The 23,340-nt window shown below is 30.5% G+C and overlaps 1 protein-coding gene across 1 annotated transcript in view; it reads left to right on the forward strand.

Annotated features, from left to right (window-relative positions):
• LOC107448522 (phospholipid-transporting ATPase ABCA1) overlaps positions 1 to 23,340 on the forward strand; it is a 149,132-nt gene that overhangs the window by 17,863 nt on the left and 107,929 nt on the right. Inside the window, exon 2 of the mRNA XM_071185715.1 lies at positions 19,305 to 19,359. The gene's annotated coding sequence lies outside the window, so the exon portion shown is untranslated. The remainder of the gene's footprint in view (positions 1 to 19,304; positions 19,360 to 23,340) is intronic.

Below are 23,340 nucleotides of genomic sequence, written 5' to 3' on the forward strand. Positions count from 1 at the left end.
TTATATTTTTATTCCCTAATGCCTAAAAAACCCTGAAAACTAAACCTGGAACACGCAAAGTTTAAATCTGTTTATCCATTTGGGAATAAAGTTTAATCTTTGGGACGTATATGTCCCATTTGGGTCGAAAGGGTTAAGTGTACATCGTTTTCAATTTTAAAAAAGAAACTACAAATGATTTATTTTCTCTTTATTTTTTCATTTTAGGGGTCTACCTTGTGAACCACTTAGCTTTAACAGATCCTACTTAATTGATCAAAATCCAAGCAATAATACTTAATTAGAATGTTTTTATTCCCTAATGCCTAAAGAACCCTAAAAACATTTTTAAAAAAAAACATGTTTACCAAGTTTAATCTTAGGGGCTTATATATCCCATCGAAAGGGTTAATAAGAAAACACTTTCTCAGCTGCCGGAAGTAGTTGGCATCTACGCATATTTTAAAACCTGAGGAAGTGTCCTCGATTTACTTGATTCTCTTTTCATTCTATCCTAAATATTAGAATCCCATTGTTTTAACTTTAAAAGCAGCACGATATTTTGTATCGGTTTGTTTCCGATGCCTTAATTACCTAATATGGTGTGAGACACCCCTTGTCCCCACACCGTTTGTGAGACAGGTATCCGAATGTTGCGGCCTACATAAAAATTCTACGGTGTCCTTCAATTATTCGAGGTTAAACTGAATGTCAATGCATGCCATTTTTCTTTTCCCGCCAAACCACGCCGATATTCTGTTGCTAACGCACAGTACTTGTTTACGTTCGTGTACCGATTGGTTAAATTAGAAGATATATAATATACATTCGATGATTGGAAAAATTAGACGGTATACTATATAAATATAGAATATTTATTATATTAGATATTAAAATAATTAGACCAAATTGTTAGACGCGCTGTAGTCTTTTAATAATTGCATGTTTTGCACGAGTTTATACTCAATACTCTTATATTTAAACATACATGTAATGGATTTTTAATCAGGAGATTTTTTTATATACAGTACAGAACCCGTTATCCGGAAATCAGAAAACCGGAAACCAAAAAACCGGAACGAAATTCAATAAATTTTCTCGCCATTTTTTTAAAAAAAAAATTTTTTTTCCTCATAAGATTTTACGATTTTTCTTTCTTTTTTTAAAGATGTTTACCTTACCAACATTTTGGAAATAATCATTAGTGTATTACTTCATCGTTTTTTCTTATTGTTAAGATTATTTCAAATATTTTTTTTTTAGTTCGGTTTAACTATAAAAAAACGACTTTTTGTAGCGATTCAGAAAACCGCAAAAATCATTTATCCGGAATAGCGATAGTCCCGACTGTTCCGGATAATCGGTTCCCTACTGTACTTCCTATTTATATTTATTTTTAACGTATTGTATTACAATGTTAATCAATTGATACACGAACGTAAGCAAGAGCAAACCGGTTTCATCTGAGTAAAAACAATAAAGCTGTATAGTATCAAATATACACATTTATATTATTTAATTATCACTATAGACATCACTGTTTGCTTCTGCTCAATAAATACAAATAGACCGGGATAGCCTGGTTAGTAGGGCACTGGGCCCATGTATAAGAGATAGTGGGTTCCATCCCCGCCGGCCGAAGACTCCCCGTGTAGTAAATGATGACTGGTGCACGTTAAATCTACCGGGTCACAAAGTTCTCCATGTTCCCATCCCTAGTCAATACCTTGGGGTTACTGATCCAGGAGTTCCCTTGTCTTCTGGATTGGGATCAAAATNGCCGAAGACTCCCCGTGTAGTAAATGATGACTGGTGCACGTTAAATCTACCGGGTCACAAAGTTCTCCATGTTCCCATCCCTAGCCAGTACCTCTGGGGTTACTGATCCAGGAGTTCCCTTGTCTTCTGGATTGGGATCAAAATGACAAGGATACGGAGTTGAACATTGGTAGTCGTAAACCCAAAAATGAGTCGGCTGTTCAACGACGGTTATAAAATTAAAATAAAATAATAATGAAACTTTTGTGCTACCACTCTTTACTCTTTTAAAACAAAAAAAGAACCCAACCATTTGAAAAAGAAACGCTAGACTCAAATGGGTTAAAATGAGACTTTTATTTATTTTTATAACTAACCGCTATTAAACAGCCCACCGAAGTTTGCATTTACCACTACCAATGTTCAACTCCATATCCTTATGATTTTGAACCCAATTCAGATGACAAGGGAACTCGTTTGATCGAGTATTGTGAGAAATTTGCCTTTGTGGTGGACTTTTTGATGGAACTAGCTCTCATTTGCGTTATATGGAAAGGAAAACCACGAAACTAACCTAACGACAAGGGGTCTCAAACCCATGAATCGTCTACCACTAAGTATATTTTACGTCAGCACTGTGGTCGGTGCGAGCCGGATGCGGAATTCGAATCAACCAGTCATTGTTGGATTCGAACTCGGTTCACCCCATTGGGAGGCGAGCGCTCTACTCCCCGAGCCACCACGACTCCAAAATGAAGGTTAGGTTAGTGATGTTACCCTCATTAAAACAACCTTAACTTGTTCAGAAATACACAGCACACTGATTCCTTTACGCCGTTCAATATTGTATAAAATATATGTTGAATCAGTAGCCTGGTACTGAGTCCCATTTTACTCGGGCAAAATATTTTCCTCATTATGTAACACAAATAAAGATTACCTCCACTCCAAAAAGTTTTGCCACGAAGACGAATTTGTCCCGATACTAGAGAGATTTTGCATGGTGTTTTGTTTGTCTTATTGTTAAGCGTAATTCTAACCTTATTTCGTACCTTAATGTGATTCGAACATGCGATGTAAAAATTAACGTTTTCGTTTACGATACCAGGAACCGCTTTGCAAAATCTCTCTATTAACTCATGTGATACCTTGTCTTCTGAGTGCTCAAAATAAGATCACGCTGTAGGATATTATGAACACTTCATCTGATCGTCCGTTAAAAATAAAAATTTGTGTTGTATGCTGAGAATGTATGAATGAATGAATTTTTGTAGTATGCTTGTGAAGTTTGACCTTATTTATGGGATGTATCAAAAATAAATAAATAAAAGAACAAACTCTATTTATTTTCCTCAGTACATAGTTTCACATACCAAAACCATAACAGCTGATATCGATTTCACTTTCAAGAAAAAGAAAATCTTTCATTAATCGTTTGCTACTATATTTTTTTCAGTTTTATAGTTATCGTTTTCGTATTCAACGGTTGGACGTACATTATTTCTAGATCCCAACCTGACGTAATCTATTTTTTAAAAGCTTTATAAATGGATTTTGTGTGGCCGCAGAAATTCAGGGAGCTTCATTTCTGGCAAAGATCCAGGGGAAGGGGGTAATTTTTAGAACATAGAAGGAAGAAAAATAGAATTAATTCTGTCGTCACGAATAGGATTTCTACATATGCCTTAAAGTGTTGTGTAACGAAGGAATTCGGTAGAACAAATATTTAATTCTTCCTCATTCTTGTTCTTTATCATAATTCTGGTTGTAAGGTGGCTTTGGCAACTGTGAGTTGAGTTGTTTGGTTTCTTGTTTAAGCATTCGTATTTTTTTCCGGCTTGATTTCTTTTTTCTAGAGAACAGACCTTTTCTCCTGCGAAAGTTCCAGATGTTCATAGACTTTTTTTTAACTTTATTTCACTGGCATGGAACACTAATCAATATATGTATATGAAGTAAACCGCTCTAAATAATTAATTCTACAAAAGCTTATATTTTAAGCCATTAACTCGGCATTCTATCGAATACCAACCACATTAATTAAATGCTTGGATCTTAGGGTCAAATAATAGCGACTGTCTCGATTTTGAGTGAAACTAACACCGCAGTTACGCGGAGAAGAAAATCACGAAAATATTCCATGATTAAGTGTGCACGTGCAGTTTTATTTTTTTGAACAGTTCATCTTATACATTATACGGGGATTGAACAGTTGATATGTCGTAGGTTTTAATATTTAACACATTTTTATAATTTCGAACAAAACTCAGAAGACGAGGGATAGAGTCCCAGTAAGAAGAGTCAGGTTCGAATTTGGTGATAGCTAGATATTCGTATACAACTCCCTGCTCGCACCAACCACAGCACTGATGAAAAATATCCCCATTCGTACATGAATAATTGGAAAAAGTCAACATGATATTAACCTTGAGTGGTTTCCGTGATTTCCCTCTTCATTTAACTCAAAGTCACGATATTTTCACATCAAAAAATCCTCCACAAAGGTGATCTTGATCAGCAGCTCCCTTGTCTAGTGGGTTACATTCAACAAAGTCTGTACCAAAGCTGCCAACTTTCATGCATTTCTCGTAAAATTTCATATTTATCTTCAAAATGTTAATAAAATGTATGTTTTCTATTCATTTCTTTGGTCTATAAGTTTCATTTAAAAGAATTTTGACCACATAAACTTAGAAATTTAACGTTTATATAAATGCGCGATTGACCGAATTACGTTTCTACCTATAATCGCAATTCAGTTTTTATATTATAGTCACAGGAGAAAATCATCCTCATAAAGCTATACCCATGTTCTAAAAATGGAACATGGAAATACAGTCCATTTTTTTGAAACGATGTGATAGGTTAAAAAGTGGTAGCTTAATTTTCTCGTTCTTATACTCTGTTGCAAGTTAAGAAAAAACCATTATCCCTATGGAGAAAGCCTGTTTGCATCTAAGTGCACGCTAAATGGATGCCAAGCTCCCAGCGCCAACGAATATCATCATCGCCAACTCTTGAAACGACGTAGTACGGTCTTCTTTTTGCCTATGCAAAATACCACGAATTAAATTTCCGTCCGACGAGTTAACTTTTAGTAGATTTTATATTGTTTTGAAAGCATTATTATATAATTTGATAGCTAAATTAAACGGAACTATATAAGCTTTGTCGCGGATGATTATTTATATCTTATACCGCCAAATGGTCTTTTCTTAACTTGCAACGGAATAAAGTATTAATTATTAAGAAGATGGTGTCTTATGTAATATATTATTAAATTTTACCTTTTTAGTGATTTAAAATCATTAGTTTACGTTTCTTTAAAAAAAAAATTTTAACTTTAAGTGGTAATTGCTTATAGACTTTAAACATTTCATTTAAGTACAAAGTTTTTGCCACTTTTTTTAAAAGCAGTTATTCACCGTTAAGAAATGTTCATTTACGACTTCTCTGTAGGAAATTATCAATTAAAACATATTAAATTATTNCAGGTTCGAATAGGGTGATAGCTAGATATTCGTATACAACTCCCTGCTCGCACCAACCACAGCACTGATGAAAAATATCCCCATTCGTACATGAATAATTGGAAAAAGTCAACATGATATTAACCTTGAGTGGTTTCCGTGATTTCCCTCTTCATTTAACTCAAAGTCACGATATTTTCACATCAAAAAATCCTCCACAAAGGTGATCTTGATCAGCAGCTCCCTTGTCTAGTGGGTTACATTCAACAAAGTCTGTACCAAAGCTGCCAACTTTCATGCATTTCTCGTAAAATTTCATATTTATCTTCAAAATGTTAATAAAATGCATGCTTTCTATTCATTTCTTTGGTCTATAAGTTTCATTTAAAAGGATTTTGACCACATAAACTTAGAAATTTAACGTTTATATAAATGCGCGATTGACCGAATTACGTTTCTACCTATAATCGCGATTCAGTTTTTATATTATTGTAACAGGAGAAAATCATCCTCATAAAGCTATACCCATGTTCTAAAAATGGAACATGGAAATATAGTCCATTTTCTGAAAAGATGTGATAGGTTAAAAATTGGTTAACCGGTTAGAAAATAGTTGGTTAATTGTCTCATTTTTATACTCCGTTGCAAGTTAAGAAAAAACCATTGTCCCTTTGGAGAAAGCCTGTTTGCATCTAAGTGCACGCTGAATGGATGCCAAGCTCCCAGCGCCAACGAATATCATCATCGCCAACTCTTGAAACGACGTAGTACGTCCTTTTTGCGTATGCAAGATACTACGAATTAAATTTCCGTCCGACCAGTTAACTTTTAAAATTTTTTATATTGTTTTGAAAGCATAATTATATAATTTGATGACTAAATAAAACGGAACTATGTCGCGGATGATTATTTAAATCTTATACCGCAATGGTCTTTTCTTCACTTGCAACGGAGTAAAATATTTAAGTTCGTGTCTTCTGTAATATACAGTACAGAACCCGTTATCCGGAAATCAGAAAACCGGAAAACCAAAAAACCGGAACAAAATTCGATAAATTTTCTCGCCATTTTTAAAAAAAAAAATTTTTTTTCTCATAAGATTTTACGATTTTTCTTTCTTTTTTTAACGATGTTTACCTTACCATCATTTGGAAATAATCATTAGTGTATTACTTCAGCGTTTTTTCTTATTTTTAAGATTATTTCCAAATTTTTTTCTTTTTAGTTGGGTTTAACAATAAAAAAACGGCTTTTTGTAGCGATTCAGAAAACCGGAAAAATCAGTTATCCGGAATAGCGATGGTCCCGACCGTTCCGGATAATCGGTTCCTTACTATTATTAAAATTTTACCTTTTTAACGATTTGAAAAGTTAAAGTTTTTTTTAAATTTTTATTTAAAAAAAGAAACCTTAAGTGGTAATTGCTTATAGACTTTAAACATTTCATTTAAGTGCAAAGTTCTTGCCACTGTTTTTAAAAGCAGTTATTCACCGTTGAGAAATGTTCATTTACGACTTCTCTGTAGGAAATTATTAATTAAAACTTACTAAATTATTATCTGTATTTTAATTAAGTTCAAACTAACAAGGAAAATAATTACTTACTAAAACATTATTAAAATATTACTTCTGAAAGAAGTAATGACTATGGATTATAGCCTATTGAATTACAGAGTTGTAATTTGTATTTCTTTTTAAAAAATTGAATAAAAAACTTTTCTGTGCTTTATTAATTATGCAACCATTAATTAAAAAGATTTAAAAAAAAGTCGTAAAAACTGCTTTAAAAAGTTATATTACTTCTCGTTCATAAAAAAATGAAACAAAGCATCTTTTATAGCTTGTTCTCAGTCTGAAAAATTGAAAAAATCTTAGTTCGTATTGAATTGTCATTTTTCGATGTTTTATATTATCTTAATCGCGCGAATCGATTACAGTGCATGCAAGAAGTTTAATCGTCGCACGAATAACCGGTGTGACAATAGAAAGTTGACACACATGTTCCATGACGCATATTAAAATTTAAAATCCCTTTGACGTAATTGTCAGTAACTGAAAAAAAGATTCAATTGATATCGATTGAAATTCATATTACAATCTTTGTTTATTAACACGCAGGAGATTTTCTTTGTAGCAACGCTCATAGCTTAATCCCTTTGAAAAGAAATACACTTTCAAGGGGTAACAAAAATTTACCGTTTGATATTGTATTCTTTATTCCAAAATATGAGACTTAAACTTGTTTTGGTTACCATGGTGTACAAATAGTTCAAGCATATGCATAGATATAGTAGTTTGTCTAAAGTAAGAACTCCCGTAGCTGGGGGTCTGTCCAGACATTTTGTGAAAGCTCCTGTTTTTGTAAAATTGTGAAAAACTATTCATAATTTGTGAATCGTTAAGTCACATTCTTTCAACCAGGGTCCTGCTTTTGTGAATTTGTGCAAATGGGGTCCTGTTATTGCAAAAATTGCTAAAAACCTTTTCAAGAAGTTTCTAAATTGTAAATAAATACAAGATTCTGCTCAACAATTGCTGCTACTAATTTAGAGATGCAACATACAAATATTAGCCTATACTGCTCAACAGAGAATATTCATTTCGGACGAATAATGGAAACAAAATCACTCACATTTTTAGTAATTTCAATTGACATATTTTAAATAACACAACTTAGTAATGTATCACTTTTAATGTGTTACGCATTAAGTAAACTTAACAATTCTTAAATTTATAATATTTTATTTAAAAAATTGCCAAAAATTAATTTTTATTTACATAATATTCTATTAACCAACTTTATGAATAAATATAAATTGATCAATTATTTATTTACAAAAAAAATATATTTTAATATTAATAAGAATGCGCACAGGATGTTTGTAAAAGTAGAAATATTTCTTAGAATGCTACATTCGGAATTTAAACTAAGGGAAACTTAGTTTTGTCTCGAACCGTCTTCCCCCCCCCTTCCCCGCAAGGTTTTATTCAATTAACAATACAATAATGAAGATAAAGAAATTTGTGAAGGGTCAGATTAAAAGAAAAATTATTTTGTGAAGGGTCCGTTTTTATGAAAAGATATTTTGTGAAGGGTCCATTAACGGACCCAAATTTCTTCTAAGCAGACCCCTGCCTGTGGGGTCTAAAGATGTCATTCACGTGGTCAATTTGAATATAGTACTAGACCAAAATAAGTCGCTTTTCGCACAATTGGAATACAGTCATTGAAGAGAAAGTTGTAGATTTAACTTTACTTATTTTCCTTATGGTGAGCCTATTGAAATTTTTGTCATTCATTTTCATCAGTGTCTCGAAACTTTTATCAATGTCAAAAATATATATTTATTAATATTGGAAAAGTTTATTGATAGATACGAGAAACTTCAATCCCCATATATAAACTTCAAATTTTTTTTTTCAATTTTGCTACCACTTGAAAATAATTTTCACGTCATTGCAATATGTATTTATAAGCCAGCAATAACATTATTCATTCCAAGTACCAAAAATTGCGTACCTTCGAACATTTGAACTTTTAAGAAAGATTTTTTTTTCCCTAGAAGGAATTTTTATAAAGAACTTAAATGATCGATATTCTAGTTGAATGTTTTTATGTCAGCTTAAATTATTCATGTCTAGTAGTGGACATTTTTTTATTAATAATTTTTTTATATTTATTAATTATTTATTTTTTATTTATTAAAAAATTATTACATTACTTTTACTACCGAAAGTAAAATTTATTTCTGAAACTACGGAAATTCTGTAGTATTTGGAGGGCATGACAATGGCAACTATGTTTAGAATTAACGGTAAGTGTATAGAGGTTGTGGATAAGATATAGTGCATAAGAACTCACCTTGATTATGAATGAGAGAAAAAAAGATTATTTACATCTGTTATGGCGGTCTTCCTTTTTGTTTCCCTCGTAATCTTCTTTCTCTTGATTGTTTTCTTGTTGTATAATCTTCGCATAAAATAAATCTTTTCTTCCTATTCTAGCGAATCTAGAATGAGGTAAATGCAGAAGTTCTCTTAATTCGATACCACGATTATTCGTTATTTTTTAAATCAATTTCTGCAATATAAGGTCAAAATTATACATCTATTTGTGTTGTTTTACTATAGAAATTATCTTGTTACTCAAGTGAATATTTCTTAGCATTATTCCTTGAGCTTTAAATGTTACCATCAATGCATGAAATTTTGTATGAATATTTACATACTTTGCCTATCATTCTGTAGAATGCCGTTTTCCTTAGTCGTTTTATAGGATGCCGTTTTCATTAGTTTTATATAATGTCGTTTTCATTAGTTATTCTATTGAATGCCGTTTTCATTAGTCATTCGATTAAATGCCGTTTTTATTAGTCATTCTATAAAGTTCCGTTTTCATTAGTTATTCTATAGCTAAATCAATTCCGTTATTATTAATTATTCTATTAGTTATTCTTGTTAAGCAAGTGAATATTTTTTAGCATTACTCCATGAGCTCTAAATGTTACTGTCAAAGCATGAAATTCGTATCAATATTTATATACTTTGCCTAGTGATTCTATAGAATGCCGTTTTCCCTAGTGATTCTAAAGAATGCCGTTTTCATAAGTCATTTTATAGAATGACGTTTTCATTAGNAAAGAAAAAAAAATGAAGTTTGAAGAAAATTAATATAACCAATCCACCTAAACAATTCGCTTCCGCTCTCCATCAGAGCGTTCCCTCCTCTGTCTTTTTACAACATCTACCTTGATGACAGCGCCATCACAACATGGAGGCATGACAGGACCCTTCACAAATTTGTTTATCTTCATTATTGTATTGTTAATGGAATAAAACCTTTCCAGGGCAGAAAACAAGAAAGATGGATGTAAACGAATTAAGTTTTGTCTTCGGCAGACGATTCTTCCATTATTCGTCCGAAATAATTATTCAGCGTTCAGCAGTATAGGCTAAATACCAAATATCTGTATGTTGCATCTCTAATTTAGAAGGAGCAATTGTTGTTTATTTTTTAAAATTTAATTTTTCTAATCATAATTTTACAGTGTTGAGCATAATCTTGTATGTCTATACAATTTAAAAACTCCTTGAAATTTTTTTTTTTGCAATAACGGACCCTATTTGCACTAATTCATAAAAACGGTCCCTGGTTGAAAGAATGTGAGTAATTTTTTCACAATTTCCCGAAAAACTTACCTTTTACAAAATGTCTGGACAGACCCCTGCTAGTGATTCTATAGAATGCCGTTTTCCCTAGTGATTCTAAAGAATGCCGTTTTCATTAGTCATTTTATAGAATGACGTTTTCATTAGTCATTCTATAGAATGCCGTTTTTTTGTCATTCTATTGAATGCCGTTTTCATTGGTCATTCTTTAGGATGCCGTTTTCAGTAGTCATTCTATAGAATGCAGTTTTTAATTGGTCATTCTATAGAATACCGTTTTCATTCGTTATTCTATAGGATGCTTAGGCAACCTGGATATTTTTATTGTTTTATACCTCACCGGTTTGGCTCAAGTCATTCTATAGGCTATCTGTGGAACATTAATCGTTTCATACTTCACCGATTTTTAATGAGTCATTCTATAGAATGCCTTGACAATGTGTAAATTAGAGTATGTGACTTGACAATGTGTGACTTTAGAACATTCTATAGAATGACTTGACAATGTGTGAAATAATAATCATTTTATACTTTGCCTGTCAATTTTAGGAATTCATAGAATTTCTGCTTTTTATCCATTGACGGTAATGTATTAAGCGTAAATGAAAAATAGATTGCTTTAAAAAGTGAAAGAAAAGAAAATATCAAGAGGTTGCTGTCAGTATTATCTGTAGAATTAAATTATTAATTGCAGCATTTAAAAGTATTCGGAGAGTAAAGAGCTCACGAATAAAAAAAATCGGTCAATGAATTTTTAAATTCTTAAGTTTTCTTAACAGTATCTGTCGCTTAGATCTGCAGATTATAAAAAAACGATAAAATAAATAAAAAAAATATATATATTTTTATTATTAAGCATTATCTTTAATTTAATAAATATGATCGCAGTTATTTGATCGTAAAAAATTTTTGAGTTTAAAAAGTTATGAACATAATTATCGTTTATAACATCGTTTGATTAAAAACATCGTTTGATTAAAAACATCGTTTGATTAAAAACGAACTGACAATAATTTTCAACTAAATTTAGAACCGTATAAAGTTTTATTACTCATGATTTTTTTTAATGCTATTCTTAATTATCAATAGTTTTTCATTTAATAAATACCATGTATAAATGTTCTCCTGTAAATATTTATTGTTCAAAAAGTGCATTTTAAATTTAAAATGAGAATTATCTGCTGGATATAAAAATTTAATTTTCTGACCGACATTGAATTCCCCTGGACAAAATATTTCACTTTAGAACATTCTTGTTAATAATGTGACGTATAAATCATTTCGATTATAAGATTAAATATCATATACCACGTAATTTTCTTGATCCCACTGATGCCAACTTTGCTCTAATAAAGTCTTTATAATAATCGATTAAGTTTTCCTCTTTCGCCATTAAATGACTGTCAGCGGGTCATTTTTTACGCCAAAAAAAAAANAACAAAAAAAAAAAAAAAAAAAATAGAACTCTGGGTGCCATCAGTGATCTCTATTGGTTTCTAAATGACTCTCATTCAATTTTTTTTTACTCTGAGCGAGTTTTTTTTATTTTTTTATCCTAGAAATATTGAATCAACTATTCGATAAATTCTGTCACCTCTCTCTGCTTATAATTTCCCTACTTAGTGCATTATTGATTATTATAAATGGCACCTTTGTTATTCTCCTCTCAACTCATTGATGCAATAAATGGTTAAACGTAATGAATATTTAATGATGCTATTTTTGACATTTGATGCCATATTTAATTCACTTATCGTTTTTAGAAGGAAAAATAATTGAATATCGTCCTGCTGCCACCGTTATTTTATAAGGAAAAACTGTTAGTAAAACCTAAGAAATTAAGAGAATTTGCAGACTTGGTCGATTATCTCCAGAACTACTGGACAAAAAATGGTATGGTAAAACTGGGTACTGCAAAGCCTGTATATCTGTAAGAAGGGACCATACCCAGTTTTACCATACCATTTTTTGTTTATTCTGCAACCTTGTTTCATACCTTCTGACTCCAACGAGTGTTATGCACGATCATGCGGGTGTATTACAATTGTTGAATGATTATTTATTTTGTATTGTATCAATGTGTGTACATATCAAATTTCATTAAAATCGGTCCAGTAGTTCTAGAGATAATCGACCAAGTCTGCAAATTCTCCTAATTTTTTTACACCAGTGTAGTTACGGTCTGAAAAAAAATTCTTAAGCGGTAACCAATGTTTCATGAAATTAATCTAAATATTTTGTTTGTTTGTTTAGTATACATTAGTTATAGGAAGTAAAAATCTGCAATTTTTATCAAGGCGTCACAGTACGTGACAGTATTTTGGAAACGAGGAAAACTGGTACAAAAATCTATATCAGTTATAGTTGGTTTTCTTAAAGAATAAAAATGAGCTCTTGCAATTCTTAAATATAAACTATTCATCACTTTTTACTTTAAGAATTGTACGAGCAATATAATTAAGAATTTTATCATTTTTACAGTTATTTATTGTAAACTATTCATCTATTCCTAACTTTTTTACTTTGATTGCGAATGTTAAGAGTGATATAATTAAGAATTATATCACTTTTACAATTCTTTATCATAAACTATTCATCACTTTTTACTTTGATTAAGAATTGTAAGAGCGATATAATTAAGAATCGTATAATTTTTACAATTCTTTGTCATAAACTATTCATCACTGTTTAATTTGATTAAGAATTGTAAGAGCGACATAATTAAGAATTGCATAACTTTTTACTTTGATTACAAATGTTAAGAGTGATATAATTAAGAATTGTATCACTTTTACAACTCTTTATCATAAACTATTCATCACTTTTTACTTTAAGAATTGTACGAGTGATATAATTAAGAATTTTATCATTTTTACTGTTATTTATTGTAAACTATTCATCTATTCCTAACTTTTTTACTTTGATTGCGAATTTAAGAGTGATATAATTAAGAATTGTATCACTCTTACAATTCTTTATCATAAACTATTCATCACTTTTTACTTTGATTAAGAATTGTAAGAGCGATATAATTAAGAATTGTATCATTTTTACAGTTATTTATCTTAAACTATTCATCTATTCCTAACTTTTTTACTTTGATTGCGAATGATAAGAGTGATATAATTAAGAATTATATCACTTTGACAATTCTTTATCATAAACTATTCACCACTGTTTAATTTGATTGAAAATTGTAAGAGTGATATAATTAAGAATTGTATCTCTTTTACGATTCTTTATCATAAACTATTCATCACTTTTTACTTTTATTGAAAATTGTGAGAGTGATATAATTAAGAATCGTATCATTTTTACAATTCTTTATCATAAACTATTCATCACTGTTTAATTTGATTAAGAATTGTAAGAGTGATTTAATTAAAAATTGTATCATTTTTACAATTCTTTATCATAAACTATTCATAACTTTTCACTTTGATTTCAAATGTTAAGAGTGATATAATTAAGAATTGTATCACTTTTACAAATGAAAAGCATTAGAAGAGGGGAAAATATTTAAGTTTCAAGGAGAAATCGGAATCATGAAACCAGCTGAAAGGCGGTTTTTTAGATATGAGAGCCTTGAAGAAAGGATTTCATCGTTAGTCCCTTAACTATGTTATCACTAAAATTGTTGTTTCGAAGTTGCCTAGGAACATTTTAATCTTTTCTCAGAACAAACGACGTTTAAATTCGTATAAACAGTCTAAAGTGAATTTCAAGGAAGGGAAGGAAGTGCCTGTTCATCGGAACATCATTATTCAATTAAATGGCCTTCCTTTTACTCCATCCCTATTAAATTTAGACCTTTTATCTATCCTTTTACTTACTCCTTGAAGTTAATGGAGTTTTAAGTTACATATTTGAGTGTAAACGATGCCAATTAAATTTAATGGGCATTAATATTTTTGAAGCTACTTTTTGAAACTCAGATCATATAATTTTTAAATTCATTAGTCAACGTGTTTTAAGCAATTTAAAACGCAGTTAAGTTATGATTTTTTTCATTAAATTGAATTGAATGGGGTATAAAGTTTAATGACCGTTATGGGACTTATAATTTAAATTGAAAATTCTTGAAAAAATATGAATTTAAAGTAGCGAAAATATACGGATTAAATTATATCTGATGCGAAGAAAAAGAATATACGAATGAATTCGGATGCAATAACAAAAGGATAAAAAAAAAGAGCGAAAAGGAAAGGTTGGTATAGCTGGGAACCCGGGTGTACTACATACGCACAACATTTGTAGAGGAAAAGTTTGGTTGTAAATCTAAGCCATTTATTTATTTATGAACTATGCTAAGTGTTTTTAAAATTAGTCAAAACGTGCTAACAGCATTCAATCAGTCTTCGTATAACAAATGGATTTTGTGGTGGAAAAATCTGATTGTAGAGCTTTCTTACAAACTAAGCAAAATGTTTTTAAAGTCAGTCAGAACGTGTAAACAACAGTCAATCATTCTTCATACAACAAATGAATTTCGTGAAGAGAAAAATCTGAATGTAGAGCTTTTTTATGAACTGAGCAAAATGTTTTTAAAGTCAGTTAGAACGTGCTAACAACAGTCAATCATTCTTCATACAGCAACTGAATTTCGTGAAGAAAAAAATCTGATTGTAGAGCTTTTTTATGAACTGAGCAAATTGTTTTTAAAGTCAGTTAGACCGTCTAAACAACAGTCAATCATTCTTCATGCAACAAATGAATTTCGTGAAGAGAAAAATCTGATTGTAGAGCTTTTTTATGAACTGAGCAAATTGTTTTTAAAGTCAGTTAGAACGTGTAAACAACAGTCAATCATTCTTCATGCAACAAATAAATTTTGTGGAGGAGTAGCCTGGTTGTATTTTTTTAAACATTTTTGTGACTGAAACAATATTTAAAACTTTTACTGAAGTCCAATTTCTCCTAATTTAGATTAAGATATTAGAAACTTTTAAAATCCACCTCCATCTAAAATATTTAGACAAATAAAGAAAATTTTCACTAATCATTGTCGAATTAAATTCATCAAAATTAAAATCAAGAAGATTTTTAAAAAATATTTATCTTTTTGTACAGATATATGAATTTTTTTTAATTATGTTAGAGAATTATTATGAACTGAGTATTAACTGAGTATTTTAATTTCGTCCCCCTCAAAAATTGAACCTAAAGCAACAGCAGCAATGATTTAAAAAAACCATTACCTCATGTTTCATAACTTAACAGAATCATGTTTCATAAGAAGTTTAACTGGCGTTATCAATGACACCGAAACATTTTCCTTTAAAAGAAATCGAAATTCCATAGTACTATTTTTATGTATGCTTAGTTTATTCAACGCACTATAATCCGAAATAGAATCAGAAAATCTAACTTTTTTATGTTAGGTACATAAATCAGACGATGATTGTAAATGTCATTTTTTCCCTCTCTCTTCACAATCGATACCATCAGCACTTTTGAGCTAATAAAATTTTCGAACAAAAGTTTTAAGTTTATTGGAATGGGTGAAACGGGTTTTGATGAATGGCAATCCTGTTTTTCTTTAAACATTTTATGTGAATATGGGAGGGAGGTGGCTCAACACCCTGCTCACTTCACTTTCCTATGCCATGACCTTCTGAATCATACATTAACGACGTACAAATTGCTATTCAAGATCTCAACCTTTTTTTTAAATTCTATTTTCTCCATTTGCTTCCACAGTGTTACAGTCCCCGGTCATATTATTCGACACACTATAAGATTTTATGTTAAATTATAATTATCACATGATACTATACAGCTTTGTTGTTTTTACGAAACTGAAACCGGTTTGAACTTGTTAACGCTCCTCAAGGGCGCCGGCAGAATAATATAAAAGGAGGTGCAACCCTCTAACAAACTACCCCTCCCCCACCCCACCAAAAAAAAATTCAAATGGTCTGTTATTACATTTTGGTTCGTTATTACATATACTTTCATCTGTTAATTTTTTTCAAGATATATTTCTTCATCGTTAACAAGATATTTAAAAAAAAGTACGAATTTCTTGTACTTGCAAATTTTGCCACGAGAAACTGTACTGATGGCGCTGGCATAGCTACTGACTTTGAAACACAAATAACTACAAACAGTAGTTTCGTATACTAACGTGTTTGTGCACGCTTAAGATTGGTATTTATTGTGTTGATGAAGTTTTACAGTTGTGAGAAATCAGTTTGTGTTATACACCTTTGTTAAACTATATAACAAATAGAAAACATAATATTATTAATATTTTAGACGCCCGGTGGCTGAGTTGAAGCGCTTCGCACTCCCGTGCCACAGGTCCTGGGTTCGATCCTTGGACCGAGCTGAAAATAACTGAAGGAAGGCATTTCGAATACCATCCATATTTTCTAATTTTTTGTCATTCAGAAAATGTTGTAGCAATCAGAATATATGGAAATCTGATGGTGTCATGTCGGGCAAATCTGGCGGGTGATTGGAGAACTCCCACCCCAATTAATAATTTATTTTTCAGGGATTGTTTTGCACAGTGTGGTCTTGAATTATCGTGTAAAATGTAATGAATAAAGGTATGAGTACTTTAATCACCCATCATAATTTCCCCCGTCATTACACCATCAGATTTCCATATACAGATTGCTACAACGTTTTTCACGTGGTAAACAATGTTAAAATATGGATGATATTCGAAATGCCTTCTTCAGATATTTTGCTCAAAAATTAAATAAAAAAAAGGGAAAAAATAATATTGTCAAAAGCTTTTTTCCTTTTAACCTAGCCTTACCACACATCGGCACCCCTTAACTCAGCGCCCTACGCAACCGCTCACCAGGCTTATACCTCAGACCGGCCCTGTTAAGAACTGATTTATTAATTATTTTCTCTCTTTTATTCTCCCCGAACGAAGAACGGCTATTCAGCTGGTATTAAATAATAAAAACGAAAAACAAAAGTGGACTACCCTTGACTCAGTCATTAGCCTCGCGCTTTTAAACCTCGTTTAGAAAGAAGAAGAAAAAAATGTATGCAAAAATATCGTTTGCGCGATGAGAAATATCCCATCTCATTTGAAAGTCAATTGACTTCTTTTTGTCCTTCATGGATCTCAAAGGTCGAATAAATTATACATCCCTGTGGATGTTGAGTATAAAGATGAAGCGAGTTTACTATTGTGTCAATGGTCAAATGATCTTGTCGTCTGCAATTTTCTCTTATAACTCTTTGTTTATTTTATTTATTTATTTTTTCAATTTCCTCTCAGATATTGGCAACAATTTCGGCATGTCACAAACGCTGTTTGAGTCTTAAATTATCGTTGATGGCGATAAAAATGATTAATTCTTATGTTTCGTTTCTCGTCTGCTTTTTATTTAATGTTTAAAGATACTCCCTTTCCATTCTTAAAATTATAATTGTCTTACCATTTTCGTCTTACTTTCATAATATAAGCCCTGTAGGAATCAACGATATATTACATGTAATAATAGAAAAGCTTTAAATGTCTGATGCAAAATTATCTGCTGAAATATTAAAGAAAAATGGTTAGAGTGTAGAAATGGTAAGCTCGGTTTGGCGATGAAATTCGTTCAATTTTTCTGAAACCCGCGTTGTATTATTGATATTATAAAAAATTACAATTTTGTGCAATAATAAATAAACATCAACATATAAAAACAAATATTAAATTTAATGGGAAGATCGTGTTCTAGGTTTTTCGTGTCCAGATCTTCACACATTTTTCGACTAAATCAATTTTATCGACTTGATCAACAACACAATAATTACGAATCAAAATTTGGTGAAGTCTTGACAAAAATCAGACTGTCATTAATTATAAAAACATACATTAATAAAAAGCAGCATGATAAGATTAAATAAATAAAAAAAAAACATGTTAGCATAAGCATTAGTAAAAAAGCAGCACAAGAACGAATAGAAAAAAAAGCAGACGATAATTTTGGAACAATATGGAGTGAGCTATAAGCGATAAGCAGAGATCTCGCCGCACTTAACTATACTCAATACAATATGGAACTATACTCAATACAATATGGAGTTGATTGTTTTCCATACTGAGTACTTTCTTTTTATTTTCACCAACTTGCATTTTTAATGATTTTTACAAAATATTAAAGTATTTTTTTATAAACAACGTATTCGTAATTAGTGTCTTGGTGGCGATTTTAATATAAATATGAATATCTGAAGAAAGAAAAGAGTTTTATGGCGTCTTAAGAATTAAATAATGGGTAGAATTGAAAACCAACCAAGACGGCAAGAGAACAAATATCAATTGTTACAGTGTTTGCAATACATGACTTCATCTGTAGCGTTTTGAAAGCTTCTACAGAAAAATAAATAAGGTACTTTTTGGTTGGTGGGTGCTAGAAAATTGAACGATAAAGTTTTTTTTTTTTTTTAAATTTTTTTTTTTTTTTTTTTTTTTTTTTTAATTTTATAAATTTTTTAGCGAACATCCATTTTGTTAAGTATTTAAAAAGATAGTAAAAATATTTTTTGGTGACTTTTCACTTGTGCCCGGCTAACCGAAAAGTGTATAATAATATATACATACATAAATATATTTGACCAATGGATAATCAATGTTTGCAATAAAGTGATTACAATTCTCTCTCTTGATTTTATCATTCCATATTTAAACATACCACAGTGAGGTTATAAAAAACCCAAAATATCTTAAATTAATATTTTTAACGAGAAAGGCAGACCCGAGTTATTAAAAACGTTTTTCTATTCTTGGGTTTCGTCTCTAGGCCCTTCTTAAGGCCAGTTAAAAAGAGACGATATCCAAAAATTATACATATACTTTTAAACGGTTTAAAAATATTTTAAATCGTTTCTGTAATTGGAGTTAAATACTACATAGTTCTGCTGTTGTAATGGAATGTGATTTAGTTTAATAAATTTTCTTTTATATTTCAGGTGATTAAAATTTTTGCTTAAAACATCCTTTTGACGGTTATAGAAAACTCAATTGGTAAGTAATCGTTTAAATTACCTTTAATCTTCTATCTAACCAGAAAATTTTTCTTATAACAGATAACCAGTTTTAAACATAAACTTCACACTTTCTAAAGATCGAGAGTATACTGTATATAAGATTCAAACAGATAATAATTTTTTTCTTCTTCTTTATTTACCTTTGTTCTTTTGCAACACTTCATTTTATATATATTTTCTCGATTTAGTGATTCATTAAAAAGCATATTCATGTAAAATAATAACAAGTTTTCTTTCTCAAAATAACTGTTAAGTAACTCAAAATAATAGAAAAATAACTGTGTGATTTAAAAATGTATCTAAGTGTTCGTCAAGATTCGGACTGTCAATAAAATGGGTTCATGTTTTATAAATCGAATCAAACTATAGCAACAATTTCCTGTTTTAAACCATTTTAAGTTCTCGGAAAGCATAAAAAAAAAAATAAATAAGAAAAAGCGAGTGTTTTTCTTTGTGTGAATTAGAGCGATTCCGATATGGGCGAATTTCTATTCAACGAATGGCAATGAAAGTTAAAAATTCTTTTCACGTATTTATTTTTAATAATAATTTTAATTTCATTTTAAGTTTTGAAAGTTACTGGCTCTTAATCTGTAATTTCCAATTTGTAAGCCTTCGATCCTATTATAGAAACATTTTGCCAATGACAGCATTCGCCTGCAGAGTTGAAATCTGACGTGCTAAAAAAGAGAAGAGGTTTTCTTTTTTGTAATTCCAGTTCGCTCGATAATTATTGCAATTTTTAGTGCTTTTTTTCGTGATTTTTAATTTATTTAGTTTACTTTTTTGTGTGCTTGAAATCGTGACTTTATCCATTGTTGTTGAGAAATTTATTTCTCTCTCTCTAGAGAGATCTTTATATTTCGCTCGCACTTGTGTTGATGTCAACCAAAAGTATCAAAATAGAGATAATAGAGATTAAGATGTTGTTGCTGTCATAGGTCATTAAGGCAAGAGTTGAGATTTTTCTTGTTTTCCAGTGGTGCCATCTATCGCCTGAAATTCGACTTATGCCACACCCATTCATAGGGCGGACCCATTCATTCATCCACAGATCGTAATTTTGACGTGAACCATAGAATGATCAATCTCGAATTCACTCCCCCCAGAGATTTAATTTGTTATGAAAACATGGAGGACTATGTGTCCCGACGGATTTAACGTGCACTCAGTCACTGGATGTTGCGTTCAAACATTTAATTTGAAATTTTTAAGAATAAAATAAAAACTTAATGCAAAAGGGATAAAAACCATTCCCTGTTTGAATTATTTTAAGTCTTTTGACCAGTTAAATTTCTTCTCAGTTATTTCTTACAATTTATATTCCATTGTTCAATTTTTTTCAGGATGATTATTTTAAAATCCAAGTAATCGTCCATTACGTTACGATTACCTATTCACAAAATGTTTTTACGTAAACTGCAATAACTATATTATGCTATTTAAACTTTGTATTCTGAATATTTGCAATGTAGTTTTTGCGTATTCTCGAATTGTTAAAAAAAAATAAAGAAAAAAAGCATCATTAACTTTTGTGATAAAAGAGGAAATTGTCTGTTTGATTATTTAATCTTATTGACGTATGAGGTAAATATTTTTGTTTAAAATTAATACCCATATTTTGTATCTTTTATCCACTGGTTCCATATATATGTAGTGCAAACGCACTTGCTAGGCTTATGAACTCATCATTGTCAATTTACGATGTTGACAATTGGAGTGTCAAGATGTTCTACCTGACAGTCTTTACCAAAATTAATCTCAAATTGTTGAATTATTTGATGGGTTTATTAACATCGCAGAGGGATGAAAGTGTTCGAAATTGTCTTAGTGCGGAACATTTATCTCTTTGAGATCCTGCTATAAAAACTTTGCTGATAACACTGTTTTGATAAAGTTATTATTTCTTCAGGATTAAAAACATTTATGAAGAGGAAATTTTTTTTTCATTGCTATTGATTTAGGAAAATTTTAGAAGGCATTGTTTTGTGGTTTTGAAAAATAATTCCAGATTTCTTCAGATTTATCCTCGACTTTTTATGTTTCAACGATGTAATGACAGGATATTATTATAACGGTGATAATAAATTAATGCAGATACCAACCCAGAAGTCTCTGCAATACTTAAAGTAGTACTTTTATGTTTGAACGATGCAAAGAAATGATGTTATTATAACGGTGATAATAAATTAACACAGACACCAACCCAGAAATCCTGGCAATACTTAAAGTAGTACAGAAATAGAAATTGAGGTAAATGAATTATTTTGCTAAAGTTATTATTTCTTGTTCCTTGGGTTATTCATCCACTTTTCCTTCGATTTTAATATCTTCCTTACCTGTACTATGCATAATTCTTTATCGCCTTACGAGATCATCGCCAACAAAACCAATTATTTTTATTTTTTGAAATGCCAGATGCTATTTAGGCAAAGTATGAAATAATCGTCCTGATGAGGTTATTATGTAAATGATGTACATGTTACTGTGAATGACCGAAATCGGTGGTTGTTGACTTTCACCGGTGAATGTTGACAATCAAATTAGTCGCTTTGGTGAATGTCCGAAATATTTATTACATCCAATTTGATATTAATTTATTCGTGGATATAATTACATTTATTCGATATTTTATTACTTACTGACAATAGATTAGAACAAACATCAGTGTTTGGAGTATCGGGCAAATATATACCGGGCAATGGCANTAGGTCTAGAGCCCCTTTTACTATAGCTTAAATATTTAAAAAAAATTAAACAAAGCGTTTGAATCAATTTTAAACTGATAACTAAATTATTGCTTTAAAATTAAAAAAATAATAATAAAAACTGCGCTAGATAAGAGTAATTGAAGTAGTTGCTTTATACAGAGCATGTGCGGGAAAAAATTTTTAAAAAAATTATCCAGGTGCATCTAAAAGTGGATGAATATCCCAAGACACCATTATTTCTTCATGATTAAAACATTTACGAAGTGGAATTTTTTTTTTTTCATTGCTATCGATTTAAGTACAATTTTAGAAGGCATTGTTTTGTGGTTTTGAGAAAGGATTTTAGATTTCTTCAGATTTATCCCCGACTTTTTATGTTTCAACGATGTAAAGAAATGATATCCCCAACCCCCATATATTGCGAAGCAATAATCTGGCTTGGGGAGCAGCAGCTCAAAGAAACTTAGTCCCCTAGTTAAGAAGATATTTAAAAAATGATTGAAAAAAATACCACACCCAAAGTTTTTTTTTAAAAAAAATAGTTCCCTCAACATTAAAAAAAAGAGTTATAAAAAGCTCTTTTCATCGGTCAAATGATATAACTGATTAGAAAACTGCTCCTTTTATTTGTTAATTAATGTAAGTAATTGCGATTGTTGTAAACATTAGTAATGGCTAATCCCCTTTCGGAATAGAATTTTTCTTGTAAGTATTATTCTCGGAGAAAAATTTAAAAAAAAAATTCTTATAAATGTTTTATATCATTATAAATAAATAAAAAAACACTTAAATTGTGTTATCACTTTTTCTAAAAATATTTTTAAAAAATAACCCGTCATCCAAAAAATCTCCCCGTCCGTTCCCGTTTGTGTTTATAGCTTCTCTTATTTGTTATTTTATGTGATTGTAAAGTTGTGCATTTAAAATATAGAAAAGTCGGCTAAAGAATGAGAAAATGTACCCCACCAGAAAGATAAGAACAAATTGACTTATGGTGACTGTGTTAAAAGGTGACTGTGCAATAGATACAAACGCGTTTAAAAAACCACATTACATTTAAAAATTCAATCAGGAATTCTTTCTTTACAACACCAAATAGCTGTTGGATGCAAGTTTGTGTTATGAAGCCATATTTTTCTTAAACTTTATTATACAGTTTTTTTTTTTTTTTAATGGGAAAGAAATAATTATTGAAAGTAGCCAAATTAGAAAATTATTAGAATGTGGAAGATACCAGGAAAAGTTCT

This window comes from Parasteatoda tepidariorum, chromosome 9 (genome assembly GCF_043381705.1).
Source record: "Parasteatoda tepidariorum isolate YZ-2023 chromosome 9, CAS_Ptep_4.0, whole genome shotgun sequence".
Lineage (NCBI taxonomy): Eukaryota > Metazoa > Arthropoda > Arachnida > Araneae > Theridiidae > Parasteatoda > Parasteatoda tepidariorum.